Here is a 19,195-nt window from a genome sequence, read left to right as displayed (position 1 = left end):
CTTACCATCCTCCCTCTCCACTGGCTTCATTCCTTGACTTCCATCAGGGCACTGAACCACCCCTTGCTGGGAAGGGCCATATCGATCATGTAAAGATCTCCAGAGAAGACTCCAGAACTTTCTTTGACATTCCACTCCCCCATGCGATAATCCTCACTGGCAGAACCACCTTCTCACACACCAAAATACTCCCACGGTTTCTGAGGGCTCCTCCTCTTTCATCTCCGGAAATAATCAGTGGCCTATCATTTGCTACCCTTCTCTTAAAAGTAACACTAACCTGAAGATGTTTCACAGCTGTTTAGACTTTTGGCCCCTGTGACCTCTCTCCTGCAGTTCCTTAAGTTGTTAACTAATCTTCCTTGTCTAGTCCAATTTATGCTGCGCATCACTGCCAGTTGAATCGGCTCATGGCAGAGTTTCCATGGAGCCACTGCAACTGCACCCTCCCAGGGGCATAGGAGAGTTTCCCGTTGACTGGTAAACTAACGTGGAAGTGTCATGAGAGGCCTCTGTGCGGGCAGCACGGCACTCATACCTTCCAGCTGACTTCCACTCTCCTTGCTCTCTCACATCTCAACCATTTCTCCTCACAAGGCTGTCTCCAGCCAGCAGGGTCCCAAGTGTTCCCATTCTTGCCTAGCAAAATGCTACCCCTTCTGCGAGTGCCATGAGGGTGTACACATTAATTATACAGGCTCCCTGACCTATTTGCTCATAGAAGGTCTGGTTAGAAAGACAGACACAAACACAGACATTTCAACATATTTAATATGGTAAACCCAGGGATCTGGGGGCTGCTCTGGGGATGCAGCAGGGAGACCCCATAACCTACTTTTTGGGGATGACATTTAAACTATGGCTCGATGGACAGGAAGGAGTTGGTCACATGAAGAAGTTGGTGGAAGGGGATTTCAGGGAGAGGGGACCACTGAAGCAAAGGAAACTCAAAGCAATTTATTAGAACACATGATGGATGGTAGAGAAGGTGCAGACCAGCCTTTGTGAGCACCTGCCACACAGCAAGCCCATGCTACACACTTGGTTTGGCTGATCTTGGTGGACACACCCGACCCCCTGTGAGGTGCATCGTTCTCATCAAAGCTGTTCTACAGATGAAGACACTGAGACAACAAAATCGGGGAAGGTAGCCATGCTCACATAGACAGTAAGTCAAGTGTGGAGCCCAAGCTTGAACCCAGGATGGATCTCTACACACTGTTCTGCTTGGGCTGAGGCTTCACTCATGGCAAAGCCTGGGATGCCTTCAAAGGTTTGAGTTTACAGGTTCCACATCTGGTTTTGCATCAATTTCTTGTGCAATCCCAGACATGTTACAAGGATTTCCTAGGTCTTCATTCTGCAACTCTGGCAGCTGCATGGTGCTCAGTCATGGAGGGACTGGGTCCCCCCAGAGGCCATCAGGCAACATCTGAAGATATTTTTGGTTTGTCACATTTTGTGGGGAGGTGCTCTGACCATCTCGTGATGAGAGGCCAGGGTGTTACGCAACACCCCGCAATGCACAGATGGCCTTGCAACAAAGGAGAACTATGAAATTCTACAGAGCAGGCACCGGGACTTCCACAAGCAGCCTATATCATGTACTATTCCGATGTGCCAGGAGCTGATGTAGGGGAGGCTTCTGAGGGGACACCATTGGCTTAAAGAGCAGAGTCCCCAAGGACTCCCAATTCTCCTGGGTGGATCTTCTCCACATGTGTCTCAAAGATAGGATCCACTTCCCCCATGAACCCAGGGCCCTGTGGCAGCCTGGCCTGCTGGACAGAGTTCATCAGCTCCCATGTTTCTGGGTTGTTTTCTCCTGGACATTCGACATCCTTGCCCGACTGCATTGCAACTTGCCGGTTCCTGGCATTGCTTCTGACAACTGGACTTATTAAGGAAAATGCTCAGCCCTAGAGGAAAATGCTCCACGTGGCCCCACCACACTCCCTGGCTTAACCTGGTCCCAGAGCAGGACAGACAGACATTTCTTCTCTGTATAGCATCGCCCCAGTTATCTGTATTTACTCTGAAAATTTGTTTCCTCTATTTTACTCAGTTTTCCTTTGAGCCCAGTTGCCTGCTCAATTCTGTCCTTTCTGTTTATTTCTACTTCTCATTTTTCCCATTGATCAGATGCCCTGGAAATATAGCAGGAACAGTGTGTTCCCTGTAATATTTGGTTACACTTAATGTTTCTCAGCAAAACGTTGACTTGGAACACCACGCAGTAAAAATCCAGGCCTGCTCTGCTTACACTGGACATCGGCTTCAGCACAGGCTCAGATTCATGATGGATCTATTCCCTCCTTAAAGGGGAATCACACTCAGGCAAACACAGGAAGGTGCCCAGCCGGCAAGCCGCCAAGCTCTCCTACAGAAGGCAGTTTCCTCCAATAAGCGAGTGGCTATGGCACGCTTGGTGCCTGACTGAAGAAAGACATCACACACAGTAAAAGTGCTGGATGAATATACTGGCGGGTTCCGACACTCCTTCAACAGAGCAGTTGCTCTAAACCAGCCTTTGCCGTCACCACTGCTGATACTGGTGTTCCTAGATGCCACCTTCTGAGGATGCACATCAAACTGAGAATGAATGAAGCTCTTTGGTGCAGGAATTCTTATAGGCCTCTTTGGTGAACAGATGACGGCTTCATCCCCTTCCTCCAGAACTCCACTGCCAACATCACAGATGAGTCTGAGTGTTCAGAAGCTCATCTGGGTGAAATTCAATACCCATAGCAGAGAACTTTGGCTTGAACCGCAGACTCCCTAAAGGGACCCAGTCCTCCTGGGTGGATCTTCTCCACGTTGGCTTTGATGATAGCACCCACTTCCTCCATGAACCCCATCCCATGGTTTCCTTAGAATAAAATCCTACAGGGTTTAACCCTCAGGAGGGCCCCACCCCTGGATGGCCATGTGTTCAAACTTAAAAACCCAGTCTCTGCCTACTGGTTTAGGAGACACTATTAGGAAATACTGCAAATGAAGCTTTGCTTAATTACATTAACAGAAAACAACACAATAAAAACTCTTACTCAAACCTATCAACATTTTGCATCCTGAGATTTCTTTTCGGTGCAAAGATATATTTTCTCGTGTGGCTTAAAGAAGCCAGGAAAATGAATACAATGAAGGAAATGTAAAATGTAGATTTTCTAGGATGCTGTCCTCCTCTTTCACCTAATACAATGCAGTTAACAAGGGCCCATCAAGTCACACTGAGCAACCTACATACAGGGCAGCTCTGAATGAAGTCTCGAATAGGTAAGGACATGACTATAAGGAACCTGTAAACTGCCCTGAGGTCCTGAAAACAGCTCACTGAGCTGCCTCCCCCTCCGGCGGGGCAGGTGCTCCTTGTCTCCACTGAGTTGGAGAATATTCAGCTACAAGTAGCCACATCACTAACCCTACCCCAGCCTTCTAAGGAGGTGGGATTCTGGGTCTGCTGGACCAGCCACCAGACCTCTGTCATGGGAAGTGGGGAGGGGGCCACTGCAGAGCTCACCAAGTTGTCTGTCGTGGGGGGTGGGGAAGTGGGAGAACCACTGAGGAGGTAGAGAGGGTAGAGGTCAGGGAACCCATATGGGAGCGGGCAATAAGGGAAGCCAGGGTTACAGAGAGTGGGGCTTTAGAGAGAAGAGCGTGTGCATGTCCAGGAAGATTGGTTGGATGATATGATGATAATCCTTTATTTCCCAAACAAGGACAGAATGAGTAAATGGTCACTTCTCTTGTGGGGTTGGAAATTCGTTTCTTTTGGATGTGTACCCTGCTCGAGATGGGCTGTAAGATCCAGTTTTATTCAGGTTCCATAGATTGATCTCTCTCTCATGAAAGCATTCCATGCTTTCACCCTAAACCCTGAGTTCTCAACAATCAGAAGCTAGAATGAGAATGTGAAAGACAGGAAGATAAATGAGAGTGGGAACTTTTCCTTAGGAAAGCATTTGAAACCTTTTGATACATTTTTTAAACAAATAGCTTTCAGATTAAGTTATTTAGGGGCTATGAACTTTATTAATCAGAAAATACTCAGAATGACGCAAGCAAAATGTGGTTCGTTTGAGTCAGAAATGAATTTGTGCTACTGTTCAAGGCGCTAGCAGGTCATTATTGGATTAAGATGTAAGTAACAGGCATGTCAGAAAAGTCTTTCTCAGGAAAGGTGGAAAGTTTATTTTTAATTAAAGCTTCCCTTCACTTAGGCCTCTGGAGGCTTCTGTGCATCTGCTGTGATTAGGACTAGAAATGGGGAAGATACGAAGTGGTCAGGTAGTGGAAACGCTTTGAACCATAGACTTCCTGCAACTGATGTGTTTCCTATCTGGCTGCTTGGAGAATGCAGGTAACATGCACCCATCTTACCTAGTGCTCCAGGCCCCTGCCACCTGCACCAGTCAGTGGAACTGGAATTGCTGAAGAGAAGTAGCAAGGTACACACATTTGGATTTCTCTTCATTTCCCTCTCCCTCTGAGCAAGGCAGGGAACTCAGTTCGAGTAGGAGGGGAAGGAGGGTGAGTAATGGAGAAGCAGGAGGCAGAGAGACACCAATTTCTACCAAGGGAGGATTTCTAGATTGGGTCAAGGGAACGGAACTCCTTTTCCCAGCTCTCCAACCTCTCCATTTCATCAACACAAGAGAGCTTTTTGATCCAGAGGATCCCACAGCAGAGGTGATAACCCATTACAGCCTTGGGACCCCACACCTCAAAGGCAGCACTTCTGACCATCTCAGAGGGAGAAGAGCTGGGCCCTTTGTTTTAATTTCATCCCGTCCTTCAGCCTTCTCCATTCCTTGATTTCAAAGGCTTTCTCAAGCGAATGTGAAGTTGAAAGGATAGACTTCAATTATTTCATTTCATGAAGGTTAAAAAGGTTCTTGGAAATGACTGATGCAAATCCTGGAAACCCGGTTAAAACAACTGGATACCAGATGGCAAAGGAAAGTGGTTTACTGTAAAGTGTTGCAGAGTAGGAGCTCATTTACAAGAAGCAATTACACAAACAGCCCTGAGTATCCAAGATCCCATAAAAGGATGGCTAGGGTAGAAGCACAATAGAAGTTATATATGTATGATTTGCACCCTCACACAGAAAGCATCAGTGGTGTAATGGGTCTCTTTACCTTTTGCCCATCACCTTTCTCCCTCATTATGACACTCTAGCTTAGACTGGTGTGCCAATAGGCAAAGAGCCTCACCTCCAGGTTGAAATCCTTCCCCTTTCTCCATCACTCAGCTGTCCCAAGAGAGTTTCCAAATAAGAGAAAATGAACAACATGAGGAAAGTAGGCAGCTGTCATCATCCATGGTGAAGCCCGGAGAACTTGTTTTTTTCTCAGGTCAAGGGCAGAGGACAACATTCCTTTACATCTGGAATAATGCCTTTCATCCTCAATCTCTCTTTAAATTGAGAGTGAGCATAATGCACTTCACTATTTATGTTCATATATAGCTATATTCTTGCATGCAAGGAGATGCAGTCAGTAAATGCACAAAAGCAGGTTATAAAGCTATAAGTAATTGTGCAGTGTTTTGCAATTTCTTGCTCTGCATTCCTGGCTGGTCTGAGCCTCCTGTGCCCTTTCAATTGCCCTGAGCCTGAGTCTCTGCCTCCGAGTATCATAACCTCCCCCAAGATCAATAATCCTCTTTCTTATCCCACTTGGCCCAGATTGGCAAGCTTTCTCACATGGTAATTGACTTGACTGTAATCTGTGCTGGGGAGAGACCAGATGTCCACAACACACAGTCCTATTGCAGGTGAGAATATACATTTTCATGGAGGCTTTCCATAAACCCATGCACACCTCAGTGTTATCTCTACCGGAACCTTCCTTTGGAGTCAATACAATGAGACAAGAGTGTAACTAACACCTTGCTGAAGCAGCGAGAGAAATACTTTTGTGCAAATGGGCATTTCCAGGGCCCTGAAATCACAATACCCAGCCTCACAGCATAGAGTATATGTGCCTGTGAGCCTTCATCTTGGAGAAAGCAAGATGAGAAACCAGTCCGCCATGCTGACTTACACCCTATGAGCTCCCACAGATGGGCTCAATGGAGGGAGCTTCCAGGGCCCTCAAGACACTGAAATGGACCTGGCATGTCAGAGCCAGATGGAATGTGCCTAAAAAAAGCATTTGATTCCCAAATGTCCATCAGTTGATGAATGGATTAACAAAATGTGGTCATTGAAATTTGCTAGAGCTGTCATAACAAAATTCCACAAGCTTGGTGGTGGCTTGAACAACAGAAATTTATTTTCTCACAGTTCTGGAGGCCAGGAGTCCAAAACCAAGGTGTTGGCAGATTTAATTTTTTTCTGAGGTCTTTCTCCTTGGCTTGCAGATGGCCACCCTCTCCCTGTGTCCCTATGTGCCCTTTCCTCTGTGCATGCACATGTCTGTGTCCAAATTTCCTCTTATTATCAGGACACCATTCATATTGGATTAAGGCTCAACATAAAGACCTCCTTTCAACTCAATTATTTCCCTAAAGACCTTAAATCCAAATATGACTATATTCTAAGGTACCAAGGAGTTAGAACTTCAACACATGAATTTGGGGAGAAACAACCAGTCCATAACAGTGATATAGCTATGCACAGGAATATTATTTGACAATAAAAGGAAACAGGCCACTGACACATGATACAGCATGGATGAACTTGAAAACATTATGCCAAGTAAAAGAAGCCAATCACAGAGGACCACACGTTGTATGATTCCATTTACATGAAATGTCCAAAATAGGCAAATCTATAAAGACATAAAATAGATTTTAAACAGTTTTCAGGGGCTGAGGGGAGGGGAGAATGGAATGTGACTGCTAACAGGTATGGGGTTTCTTTCTGCAATAAAAATATTTTGGAATTAGATAGTTGTGATGGTTGTACAACTTTGAATATATCCTAAAAACCACTGAACTGTATACTTTAATAGAGTGAGCTTATGTTATGTGAATTATATCTCAGTGAATCTAAACATGTGATATCTCAGTGAATCTAAACAGTGAATCTGAAACTGTGATGGTCTTGCTTTGCCCATTTGCGGGACTGTCACAGCAAAATACTGTGTCTAGTGAGTTTCACAAACAACGTCCTAACATTTTTATGACAGATTTCGCTCTCAAATTAAAGTAGATTTAAATGAATACCTTTTCCTGAGCATGAACCACATTCTTGGGTGTTACAAAGCTAGATTCAAATTCCTGCTCTTCACTTAGTGGAGTTGGGGAGGGTAGAGACACATCAGAGCCCCCAGTCTGAAGCCAGTCACAGTTTACTTAGGCTCCTGGGACCTATGATCTAACTCCGGACAGGTCACCCCATTTGTCAGAGCCTGTGTGATCTTCTTAGCTCTCTCTGTCCTCTTCCATCCTCTCTGAACCTCACACTTTTGAAAGTCCCTTCTTCCTTATTTTTTCCCCTCTTCCATGAGGCAACAGTCTGAGTCCACTCTACCTGCAAGTATAGTCATTCCTTATGATCTGCCTCTCCTCCCTGCCCTGTGCATGTCTCCATGCCTGAAAAGTTGCTCCTTACCTCCTCAGACTGAGATCTATCTGTTCACCCATTCTTTCATTAAAACAGTATTTATTGGTTTTCGTGTGTGTGTGTGTGTGCACATGTGTGCACATTATACACACAGACACACATCAGATGCCTAACTGAAGTGATCATGGCTCATGGGATAAACCTACCCCACAATATCCACCAAACATGATTGGAGTATCTGTTTATGCATTTGCTTCAGACTTGGTCCCTGGGTGTGGTTTCTGTGCCTTGCTCATCTCCTCACAGCCGGTGCTTAACATGGTGCCTGGAGCATGACAGGTGCTCAGGGAATGTCTGCAAGTCTGTTGAATGACTAAGTGACATCACCAAGTACATCTCAGTGTTTATGATGTTTTAGGTGTATGGGAATTCTGCCTCTGTGGGACCCATGAGTCATTCAATGGCTGTAATTTCTTTTTTTTTTTTAAGATTTTATTTATTTATTTGAGAGAGAGAGAGCATGAGCAGGGGGGAGGGGCAGAGGGAGAGGGAGGAGCAGACTGCCTGCTGAGCAGGGAGCCTAACACGGGTTTCAATCCCAGGACTCCGGCACCCAATCTGAGCTGAAGGCAGACGCTTAACCACCTGAGTCACCCAAGCGCCCCAGTGTCTTTCTTTACCCGGTTACCCAATGTAATTTCTTATTTATTAATCTTTAAATATAGAAGAGATGAAAATATGTTATCTTCTTTAAAAGGAAAAACTTAAATCAGGAAGAACATGCTTACAATGACACAACTAAGTTCACAACCTGGAACTTAAGGTTAAGGGTCCTCAATCTTAATACTTGATGTTTTGGGTCAGATTATTCTCTGTTGTTAGGGTTCTCCTGTGAATTGTAGGATGGTTAGCACAATCCTTGGCCTGCACCCACTAGATGTCCATAACACCTCCCCCCATCAGCTGTGAAAGCAAAAACTGTCTTCAGACACTGACAAAAGTTCCCTGGGGAGCAAGTTGTCCTTGATTGAGAACCAGTTGTAGAATTGTATAGCAGAGCCTTCTCGGATGTTGTTTTCCTCTACCTATATAAAGTTGTTTTTTTGTTTTTTTGGTTTTTTTTCATTTAAAAAGTTTTACTTTTAAATATCTTTGCAAACTTCCTGTTCAATCAACTGAAATAATAAGAATATAATAATCTAAATTGGCTACTTTCTATGGTCTAGTAGCATAACCCACACTTCCTCATGGTCAACCATGGTTACGTTATCTAGGCGCAAGACCACTTAGCATTCATTTTCAGATGAGAAGAATAACTACCACTGCCACACAGTCCCCCCCACACACACCACATACACACACACACACACATGCACACACGCATACACACATGCACACACACACATGCAATTTCCTATCCAAAAGGTGAATAATTAGATTGTCCTCTTTCCCACTGTAGCAAAACATCTGGGGCTTCTTCTCTATCTGGCCCTCCTGTCCTTCCAGGACAGGGAAATTCCACTTTCCAAGCACTTCCATTTGGTTGGACTCATGTGGCTAGTTCTGCTCAATGGGTTACCAGCAGAGTGCTAGGTCTCTCTGTTGGCCTTGTTGGGGTAGCTGAGAAAAAAGCCTTGAGTTGACATGGTCAAGTCCCAGGGTGGAGGCAGTCTGGACTGCCAGGTTGCTACGTGGAGGACAGTTGCTTTGAGAAGCTTCCCAAAGTCATGGAGCATTTGGCTTGAGTAAGAAATAAATCTCTGTGGTGTGAAGCCACTGAGCTTGGGGGCATGTTACTTACAGCACCCTAACCATGCTTGTGCTTATCATGCACTAGATACTAACTGGTGCATTCACTAAGGAATAGGGTCCAGATTTGCATCTGAGTCCTCTGGAACCTTTTCTGGACACTTCTGGCAAAAGAGCAAATCACAGACTATAGCATCAGTCTGCCCAACTGAGAAAGAAGAGGACAAATCAATTATATTTCTCATTTGATTTTGTTTAAATCATATGAACAATCAGTCACAGACACAAAAAATGCCACTACAAATAGCTTTACTAATAAAAGTGTATTACACTGGACATGAAAAATGTGTTTTTGTTTCTTTAAGAGTTGGAGGCAAACCTGATGAATTCAGGGGGCTTTTTGGAGTGGTTTTCTCATCCCTAAATGTGTCTTATCTATACTTTGAGTCTTTAGCAATTCACATTCCATATAAGCCACTCAAAAATAGCTTCCAATACTGATGAAAGGCATGACCTTGGGCTGACAATTTATTTAGGTACCAGCGAGGCCTGGCCATTCTGTGTCTTTTAGGCCACTCTGCATTGATTCCGGTCAATAGCCTGTTTTAAGAAAAGCATGGGCCAGATTTAAAAAAAAAAGAAAATCTGCCTTCCCTTGAGTAAACATGGTAACCTGACAGCTCCACTGGGTAAATAATGCACTTTTAAAAAGCCTTTCCAAATAGGTCCTTATCCAGCAAGCTGCTTTTATAAGCTACCACTGTTCTTAATATCCTCTTATTCAAAACTCCTTAAAAAATGTCATGCCTTGAAAATGATAGACATTCTACTGGATTTGAGTTTGCTGAACTTTTTTTTTCTTTATAAAGAAATGTATTTTTTCCTTTTGGTTAGGGAAAAAGTCTTTCTTGAAATATGATCCTCTCAGATAAATAATGGCAATAAAAGTAAATGGAAAGTGGGAAAGAACATGGTTTCTTAGTGCAGTGTGCAGCAGTTTCTAATTGGAAAATGCTAAAAGGGAGTTTTCCTTGGAGGCCTCCCATCTGACTTCAGACCAAACAAAACAGTGATTTGCTTATGAGCACTGAGGTCTCTGTTTTCCTTGTTAAAGGAGAAGCTAAGAATGGAAGAAAAGTCCTAAGTCATAAAAGAGTATTATAGTAATGATTTGAATGGATATTTCACACAGTGTGACAAATACAGAAATTATAGAACATGATGAGCAGAAAAGACCTTTGAGGTCATCTGGTCAACCCCAGGAGGGAGCCAACATTATCGTTCTGAAGAGTGTTGACAAAGAGCCCAGCACACTTTTTATTCTTGCTAGCATAGTGCGTCTGCTTGTGTTGAAGTATTGCACTTTTCCACCTAAAAGGAAATTTACCTAGCTTAGCTGAGTTCTGGAATTCTGTGGGACATTTATTCACCTGTCCTAGAACGGGGATTTGGTGTGCTAATGACTTTGAAAGTCACAGCTTTTGTAGTTCAGGACCTCCTGGGTCCGGAGTTCCTGTTACCTAATCGGTTTTCAAAAATGGATATTATCAGTCTTTTTGAAGGTCTCTTTACTTCTTTAATTAAACATAGTAAGTCTATAATACTAGCATAATTAGTATTAAAATATTGTAGAGCAGATAAAACAGTGTGTGGTGCCTGTGATTTGACAACATAATCATTGTTTCTGCCTCCATCCTCTCTCCTCTTCTCATTCCCACTTGCATTTCCTTTCTACTTGTGCCTTTTAAATTTAGATTTTTATTCATATATAATATACCTTCAGATAAGTGCATACAGAATAAATATAGCTTGATGAATTTTCCAATCAGAACCTACTTGTGTATCCAGCACTGAGCTCAAGAGGAGAGTGCACTGATACCCCAAAGCCCATGTGGGCAGCTGCCGTCCTCCATTCTAACATCATAGATGGATTCTGCCTGTTTTTTTAATTTTATAGAAATGGAATCTTCTGGTATATAGCTTTTGTTTCTGGCTTCTTTCACTCAAGCTCCTGTCAGTGAGATTTATCTGTTGCAGCATATTTATTCTTTCCATTTTATTTTATTTTATTTTTTTAGGTTTTTGAGATTTATTTACTTTAAAGAGAGAGAGTGAGAGCACGAGTATGGGAAGGGGCAGAGAGAGAGAGGGAGAAAGAATCTCAAGCAGATTTCCCACTGAGGGGGGAGCCCAACGTGGGGATCAATCTCGTGACCCTGAGATCATGACCTGAGCTGAAATCAAGAATCAGCTGTTTAACCCACTGAGTCACCCAGGTGCCCCTGATCTTCCCATTTTAAAAATCTATCCCCAGTGCCCAGCCTAGGGTACATTTACTTCTATCTTTTTAGCTGGCATTCCTTCTCTTCTCTTCGAATGTGTGTGTTACAGTTCATTGCCATCTTCTGACTTCTTCCCTTTGTCAGGTCAGACTTGCTGCTCTGACTAGGCAGCAAAGGCACTGCATGCTACCCCTGGGATGTGCAGGCTGATGCCTGTCCTCCTGGACCCACCCAGTGGATACAGCTGGTGTTGACCACACATGCAGGTGAAGTTTGATACAATCAAAGGTCCAATCTAAAGTGCTTTCACTAAAAAGAACAGTGAGCACCTATGATCATAAATTTTATGTCAACTGGGCTAAGCCACAGTACCCAAATATTTGGTCAAACATTATTCATACAATCAGTTGAAGGCCTTAACAGAAAAAATACTGGCCTCCCTGAGCAAGAAGGAATCTTGCCAACAACAGATGGCCTCTGAACTTGAACCCCAACTCTTCCCTGGGTCCCCACCTGCCAGCCAACCCTATAGATTTTGGACTTGCTAGCTCCCATAACCATGTGAGTCAATTCCTTAAAATTAATCTCTTTCTTTCTCTATGTATCTAGATGATAGATATAGATAGACATAGATATAATGTAGATATATAGACACAAGTCCTACTGGTTCTGTTTCTCCAGAGAACCCTAACATGGCACCTCTCTGCATGGAAGACCTTGCTAAGCAACCAAGATAGGACATTCTTTATAGCTGAGCCCTCTGAATCTTCCTCAACTTAGTCCTCCAGATAACCATGGCCAGCTAATGATAATTAGGATGTAAGTTGTAGATTATGAGTCTTGCTTTCTTGCACTTAAAACAGTGGTTCTCAATTGGGGTGATTATGGCTACCCGACCCCCACCCAGGAGACATTTAGAGATGTTGAGAGGCATTTTATTGTCACAAATGTGGAGGCAGAAACGCTATTGCATCTAATGGTAGAAACCACTGATGCTGTTAGACGTTCTACAGTGCACAGGACAGTCCCCTCTCAACAAAGAATCTTCCAGTCCCAAATGCCAGTTGCACCAAGACTGAGGAAGTTTTCAATTAGCAATAATCACCCCTCGGATAAACCTCAGTGGCTACGATACTGCCACTGCGCAAAGCTGAGAAACACTGCACTAGAGAGACATAATCTAGGTCTTGAAAGTTTTGAGGTCACCCAGATTCAGCTATGAAAAGGTAAACATTTGAGATAGGAAATGCCTTAGTTCAGCAATTTCATATGGGTTGGAGAGAGTTAATGCTTTTTTTTTAAGACTTTATTTATTTGAGAGAGAGAGCAGGGGGAGTGGCAGAGGGAGAGAGAATCTTAAGCAGATGCTGCACTGAATGCAGAGCCCCACTCAGGGCTCGAACTCATGCCCCTGAGATCATGATCTGTGCTGAAATTGGAGTTTGACCCAGGCATCCCAAGAGTTAATTCTTTTTTTTTTTTTTAAAGATTTTATTTATTTATTTGACAGAGAGAGACACAGCGAGAGAGGGAACACAAGCAGGGGGAGTGGCAGAGGGAGAAGCAGGCTCCCCGCAGAGCAGGGAGCCCGATGCGGGACTCGATCCCAGGACCCTGGGATCATGACCTGAGCTGAAGGCAGTCGCTTAACCAACTGAGCCACCCAGGCACCCCCAAGAGTTAATTCTTAATAAACAATCTGGAAAGTTGTCTTAAAATTCTGAAGTAATGTGGATATAGCTACCCTTTTATTTATTGTTTTGAGAGAAATTATTTTTCACCTTGTCTCCTCTTAATTCCCTTAAAACCTGAGTCTCCTTTTCCTCCCAGAGATTCAAAAATGGACACCTTCTTTTTCACATAATCCAACCCACAAAAGATTTGCCTGAATCAGCAATCTCTTGGCCAGTGAGAACATGCTACAGATCCTGGGAAGGAGATTGAAGGAAATTAATAAATGGCAGCTTCCTGCACTTTGCTTTCAACAATAACAAAACATATCAAAAGAGCAGAATGCAGTAGTCAATAGATTTTCTCATTCCTGGCAACCACAAGGCTTTCTTACAGAGAAGTTCCTCCTAGCTCAGTGCTCACCATTGGTTTGGTCAGAAGCCCAGGAGGTCTCTCTAAAGATGTTAAGCACTTAACACTTGGTGTAGGAGGCCCTGATTATATGCTTTCTGGAAGAGGGCTCTGTATCTCTCAAAGGTGTAGGAATTTGCATGAGAATTTCTGTCCGCTATATTCTTAAGGCATAGCACCTACTAATACAGTACTAACAGGGTAATAATTTACTGGATTATTTTGAAATAATTTTTTCTAAATACTGTGCAAGTTGTAGTAATTTAAAATATTCATAACATAGGACATGTAATATGTGTGGAAAAGAGGTATAAGCTAGAAGAAGATGTAAAATGGTGTTCTATTAACATTGAATTTCACTGTATTTTAGAGTGTGATACTAATCCCCAACAACCAGGGTAGAAAGGAATTAGTGATTCTTTTTATAGTGAACAAACTTCATAAAAAAACAAAAACAAAAACAAAAACTCTGGGGCGCCTGGGTTGCTCAGCCGTTAAGTGTCTTCCTTCGGCTCAGGCCATGATCCCTGGGTCCTGAGATCGAGCCCTGCATCGGGCTCCCTCCTCTGCGGAAGCCTGCTTTTCCCTCTCCCACTCCCCCTGCTTGTGTTTCCTCTCTCACTGCGTCTCTCTCTGTCAAATAAATAAAATCTTTAAAAAAAAAAAAAAAAAACCCTATGTGAATATTCTCTGGAGACCCCAAAGACAGAGAGAAATCAAATAAAAATAAATCAGCCTGGAAATCCATTAAGGTTTGTGCAAAATATCAGGAAATCAGCACTTGGGAAACAAACACATGCAATTATTATTACTACTTTGTAGCAAGATAGTTATTTAATTGTGTCACCAATGAGAAGAAAGTGGTATATTTTTCAGTTTGGTATTTTCAGAACTGTTGGTGATTAGCTAAATAAATAAATATTAAGAAAATTATTTTTTATCTCTTCCTGGTATAGCTAAAGTAGCTGGTCAATTATCTTCAATAGATTTTATTTACAAAAGCCACACGTAAGAGACGAAGGTCAACAGATGAAAAGGACCCAGTCTCCTGGCTTGGATTTCAAGAGCTTGGTGGCAATATTCCAAACATCCTCAAGCCTGATGACCAGGATATTTAATAGTGCAGTACCACTATGAGGCTGAGAACTCTTAGTTCTGAATCACAGTTGCATTGCACATTGTCCGCGGAAAAAATACAAAAGCTCAACTCTTTTGTCCAGCATATGGCTAGCAAGATTCCAAAACTATATCACTGGTTTGCATTCCAATAAAAAAATAAAATAATTTTTGGTGAAATACAACATAGCTAGAAAGGTAAGGTAAGGTTGAAGAGATAGAACAGTGTGCCTGTATTTGGAATTAGCCTTGGATTCTGCTGATCAATGGACTGAGAAGCAGATAATCAAGAAAAAGTAACTATACAAAGGGCTTTGGCAGATACACTGATGTGCTAAAGGCAAGGTAGGAATCTGGGGTTACCACAGCTGTAGCTGAGTAGTGTTGGCCATGCTGTGAGTCATCCAGTTGACCTCTGCCTTTTGTCATGCAATACCACAGCTTGAACTAAACTATTGTCTCATCTTTTGGAGTGGTTCTCATGAAATATGCTTGTTGGTAAATGGGCATAGGTTGGCCTGCTCCTATTGTATCGCCGTCTCTAAGAAATCAAGATGAAAGCCATCAGATTCTGATTTGCATAGCCATGAAGTATCTTCCCATGTTGGTCCATATTGTTTCCCTATATTGACCAGTGTCCTCGTGGTGACCAACTGGTAGCTGTGCTGTTTGCCGTATTGAATGTTCCAGCCTTCCAGCTGCTAGAGTACTCCAGTGATATCTGCCTAATTTCTTTGAAGCCTACCTCAAACACATCAAGAAAATTAACAGTGGGCCCAAGACCTGACTCAACCTCTAGAAGAAGTTGGATCTGGGTTCCGATTCTGCCTCTCCACCTAGCAACACTGTATTCTTGCTCATGTTACCTCCTCATTCAGCTGGAAGAGGGCAACATATTAGCTTATGTTTACTGAGTACCTGCAACATGTCAAGTTCTGTTCCTGTCAAATGCAGTGTCATCTAATTGTCATAATAACAACCCTACAAGGCAGGTGCCGCTGCCACGCCATTCTACAGATAAGGAAATCTGTTCCATGTCAATCAAGTCTAATTCAGAGGCTGGACATGGAACAGATTCCAGGGCCCAGGTGTACCCAGGCAGAGCAGGTGTTGGTGTTCTCACACGTGTCTTATACCGCCTAATTTCCAGACCACTGTGCTTCTCACCAGAGAACTCGTCTGGCTCATTCAGCATCTGCATCACAGTATTGCTCTGAGGAGGAAATGAGTCAGTACACAGGGCACACAGCAAAGGAATCCACACATGTACTCATTCGTCAGTTCAAGCAATGTTGACTGAAGGCTCCTTATGTGTCAGGCACTGATCTAGGTCCTGAGTGTACAAGATGATAAGAGTTCCTTCCTTCCTGGAGCTTATAGCCTAGAAAGGAAACAGACCTCAGCCAAATCAATGTATCTAATCTATCTTCAATAATACATCACTAGTGCCTTAGAGAGAGATAAAGCAGGAGATTGAGAATGACAGCTTTACTAGGTGATGGAAGGGCATGGGTGGAGGGTGGTGGGGAGGATGCTTCAGATAGAGGGAAGAGCTCTGTGAGGAAGCCACCTTTGAGCCAAGCCCTGACTCACAGGTAGCAGAAGCCCTGAAGATCTGGAGAACATTAATATTGTTTTTTAAGTAAAATTATGTGCTAATTTCTTAGCTTAACCAAAGAGAGTTCTCGTCACCAATGCCAAACAAAGCATAATTTCTTACCCTTTTCTCAATCTTCTCACAATCAAAGAATAAAACTGAAAATGTAGATGGAAAAGCAAAAGCTATTCTGAAGACCAGAGAGAGCCCAGTTCACACAAACTCTGAAGGTATCATGAATGGAGAGAGCATTCCTATCTCCCTGCCTGTTGATAATTCACAAAGTCTCCCGAAGACAAAACCACAGTTGGCCACAGTTTCGTTGGTTTCACTTAATTCTCTGACCCTGACTCCTGTGTGGCTAAAAGCATATCATAATCACAGTAAATTCTACCTCTCTTCATTCCATTAAAGGAAACCCAGGCCATTTCAAACACCATCTTCCCAACCGACCTTGATTTTACAATGCTTTTCACTGAAGATTAGAGTTAATGCTTTTCTGAGAGGTTTGTCACAAAGAGGAGCTTAATTGGGGCTCATTTTCTCCATCCACACATTTGTTCAAAAGCTTTACTTTTAGAAAGTGTGTTTGTCATGAATGATTCATGCTCTATGGGTATAGATTATGAATTTGGAGAACCAGGTCACTCAGAGAAGAAAAAGCTACCTTGGCTTTCTGGGGATATAACCATATCATTCAGTGGAGTGGGTTGAATAGTGTCCCCCAAAAAGACGTGTTCATGTTCTAACTCTACCCATGAATGTGACCTTATTTGGAAATATGGCCTTTGCAGATGTCATTAAGGATCTCAAGAGCAGATCATTCTGGATTAGGATGAGCCCTAAATCCAATAACAAGTGTCCTTTCAAGACAGAAAAGAGGGATATTTGAGAGACAGGGACATGGAGGGAAAGGCCACGTGAAGACAGAGACAGAGACTGAGACTTTCAGTCTCAAGCCAAGGAACACCAAGAGTGCCAGCCACCAAGAGAAGGCCAAAAAGAGGCATGGAACAGATTCCTCCTTGGAGCCAACTTGCTGACATCTTGACTTCTGACCTCCAAAACTGTGAGACAGTACAATTCTGTTGTTTTCAGCCACAAGTTTGTAGTGTTTGTTAAGGCAGCGCGAGGAATCTCACATACTTGGTGTCAATCTTTGACATTGGACAAAGACTAATTGTTGAGTCATTGAGTTCCTTGGAACAATGGAAGACGTGCTCCAGTGTTCAGGTCAGAATGTAGGTTTTATACAGATTTTACTAGGAGTGCAAAATACTGTGGTGGCTACTGTTTGTGTCTACCTGATATCCATCTGCATCATACCCACCCCCTATCCCACGGGAGAGACCGTGGCCACAGTCACAGAGGTAGGCAAACCCAAACTGAGCCAGTCATAGCGTCCAACCCTGCAGCCGTACTGACTGGCAAAAGGGACGGAGGGAGGAGGGATAATTGACTTCATTTGGAGTTCTTCCTTGGAACTTTTTTTTTTTTTTTAAGATTTTATTTATTTATTTGAGAGAGAGAGAATGAGAGACAGAGAGCATGAGAGGGAGGAGGGTCAGAGGGAGAAGCAGACTCCCTGCCGAGCAGGGAGCCCGATGCGGGACTTGATCCCGGGACTCCAGGATCATGACCTGAGCCGAAGGCAGTCGCTTAACCAACTGAGCCACCCAGGTGCCCCTCCTTGGAACTTTTTTACTGGAGTAAAAGGGGGAGTTCTTTTCCAGCCTCTGAATTAGACTTGATGTCTGAATCTAGAGCTCACCACCATATTCTTCCTGCAGGCAGATACACAATGGGAAGCTGAGATCAGAACCAAAACTACATGTGCTCAGTGGGGGCACTATTAGCCCCTTGGATCTACAATTCCTTATGATGGGGACACATCTTGTGTATTGCAGGGCCATTAGCACCCCTGGTCCTGCTGCTAAAACACCGGTAAATGCTGCCCTCTCTTCCCCATCATTGTCACAAATCAAAACACACCCACATATTCCCAGTTGTTCCCTAGAGAGAGCTGAATTGCCCCCTGGCTGAGAGCACTGACAGATGAACCTCAAAGTTCTTATCTCTAGGCTAGGATGGACTGATTCATTCATGAACCCAATAGAAATACTCTTGCTGATGTCAAAACTGGAACATTTGAAAGTCCATTGGCTATGAGTCAGTTTACCTCTAGAAACCTCTTTTTATCTTTATGTTTTAATTAAAAATGGCCACCTTACTTCTTAGCATATTGCTACATTCAGTCATTTCACAAGTGAAACTCACTAGCTAGTGACCCAGTCCATTGTTTTAGGGTGACTTGGAAGATTCCTGGCTTCATCCTTGATTTTTGTTTTATAGCCTAACTCCCAGAGCGTGGCCTTACTTCTAATTCCTCAAGGATACTTAATTCTTCTAGGAGGAGAGAGGAGGTGAGAGTAAAACATAGCCAACACTCACAGAACACTTCTAGGGGCTGTCCCTTACATGGGTGACCATGGGGACCCAGAGAAAGATGCTCCTTGGAGATGACACGACCAGGTTTATGTGGCCATGAGGAGATGGGGTTGAAGTTGATAAAATCCTGCCAGGGAGTGAGAGGTAGTTGGGGGGACCTTTGAGAACTGACTGAGGACAGGACCAAGGCAGTGGCAGCAAGAACCAAGAGAAGAAACAAGATTCAAAAGATCATAAAAAGGTAGCACAGAAGACATGAAGTCCAGCTCGGTGTAGAGAACAAAAGAGGGATGGAATGAAGGACACCTCACTAAACTGAATTTTCAAGATCATTTAAGTTGGAATAGAGCCAAATTCCTTTGATGTTTTGAGAGGTTTCTTCTATACATTTTGGGTGTGTTTAAAGAA

General features: G+C 43.3%; 1 pseudogene; it reads right to left on the bottom strand.

The window, feature by feature from the left end:
* Positions 1-12,574: 12,574 nt before the first annotated feature.
* LOC123834936 (U4 spliceosomal RNA) lies at positions 12,575-12,696 on the bottom strand (annotated as a pseudogene).
* Positions 12,697-19,195: the final 6,499 nt, after the last annotated feature.

Source organism: Mirounga angustirostris, unplaced genomic scaffold (assembly GCF_029215605.1).
Source record: "Mirounga angustirostris isolate CCGP_5_RB_7025 unplaced genomic scaffold, mMirAng1.0.hap1 SCAF_1, whole genome shotgun sequence".
In the NCBI taxonomy this organism is placed as follows: domain Eukaryota; kingdom Metazoa; phylum Chordata; class Mammalia; order Carnivora; family Phocidae; genus Mirounga; species Mirounga angustirostris.
This window is presented reverse-complemented; position numbering and strand designations above follow the sequence as displayed.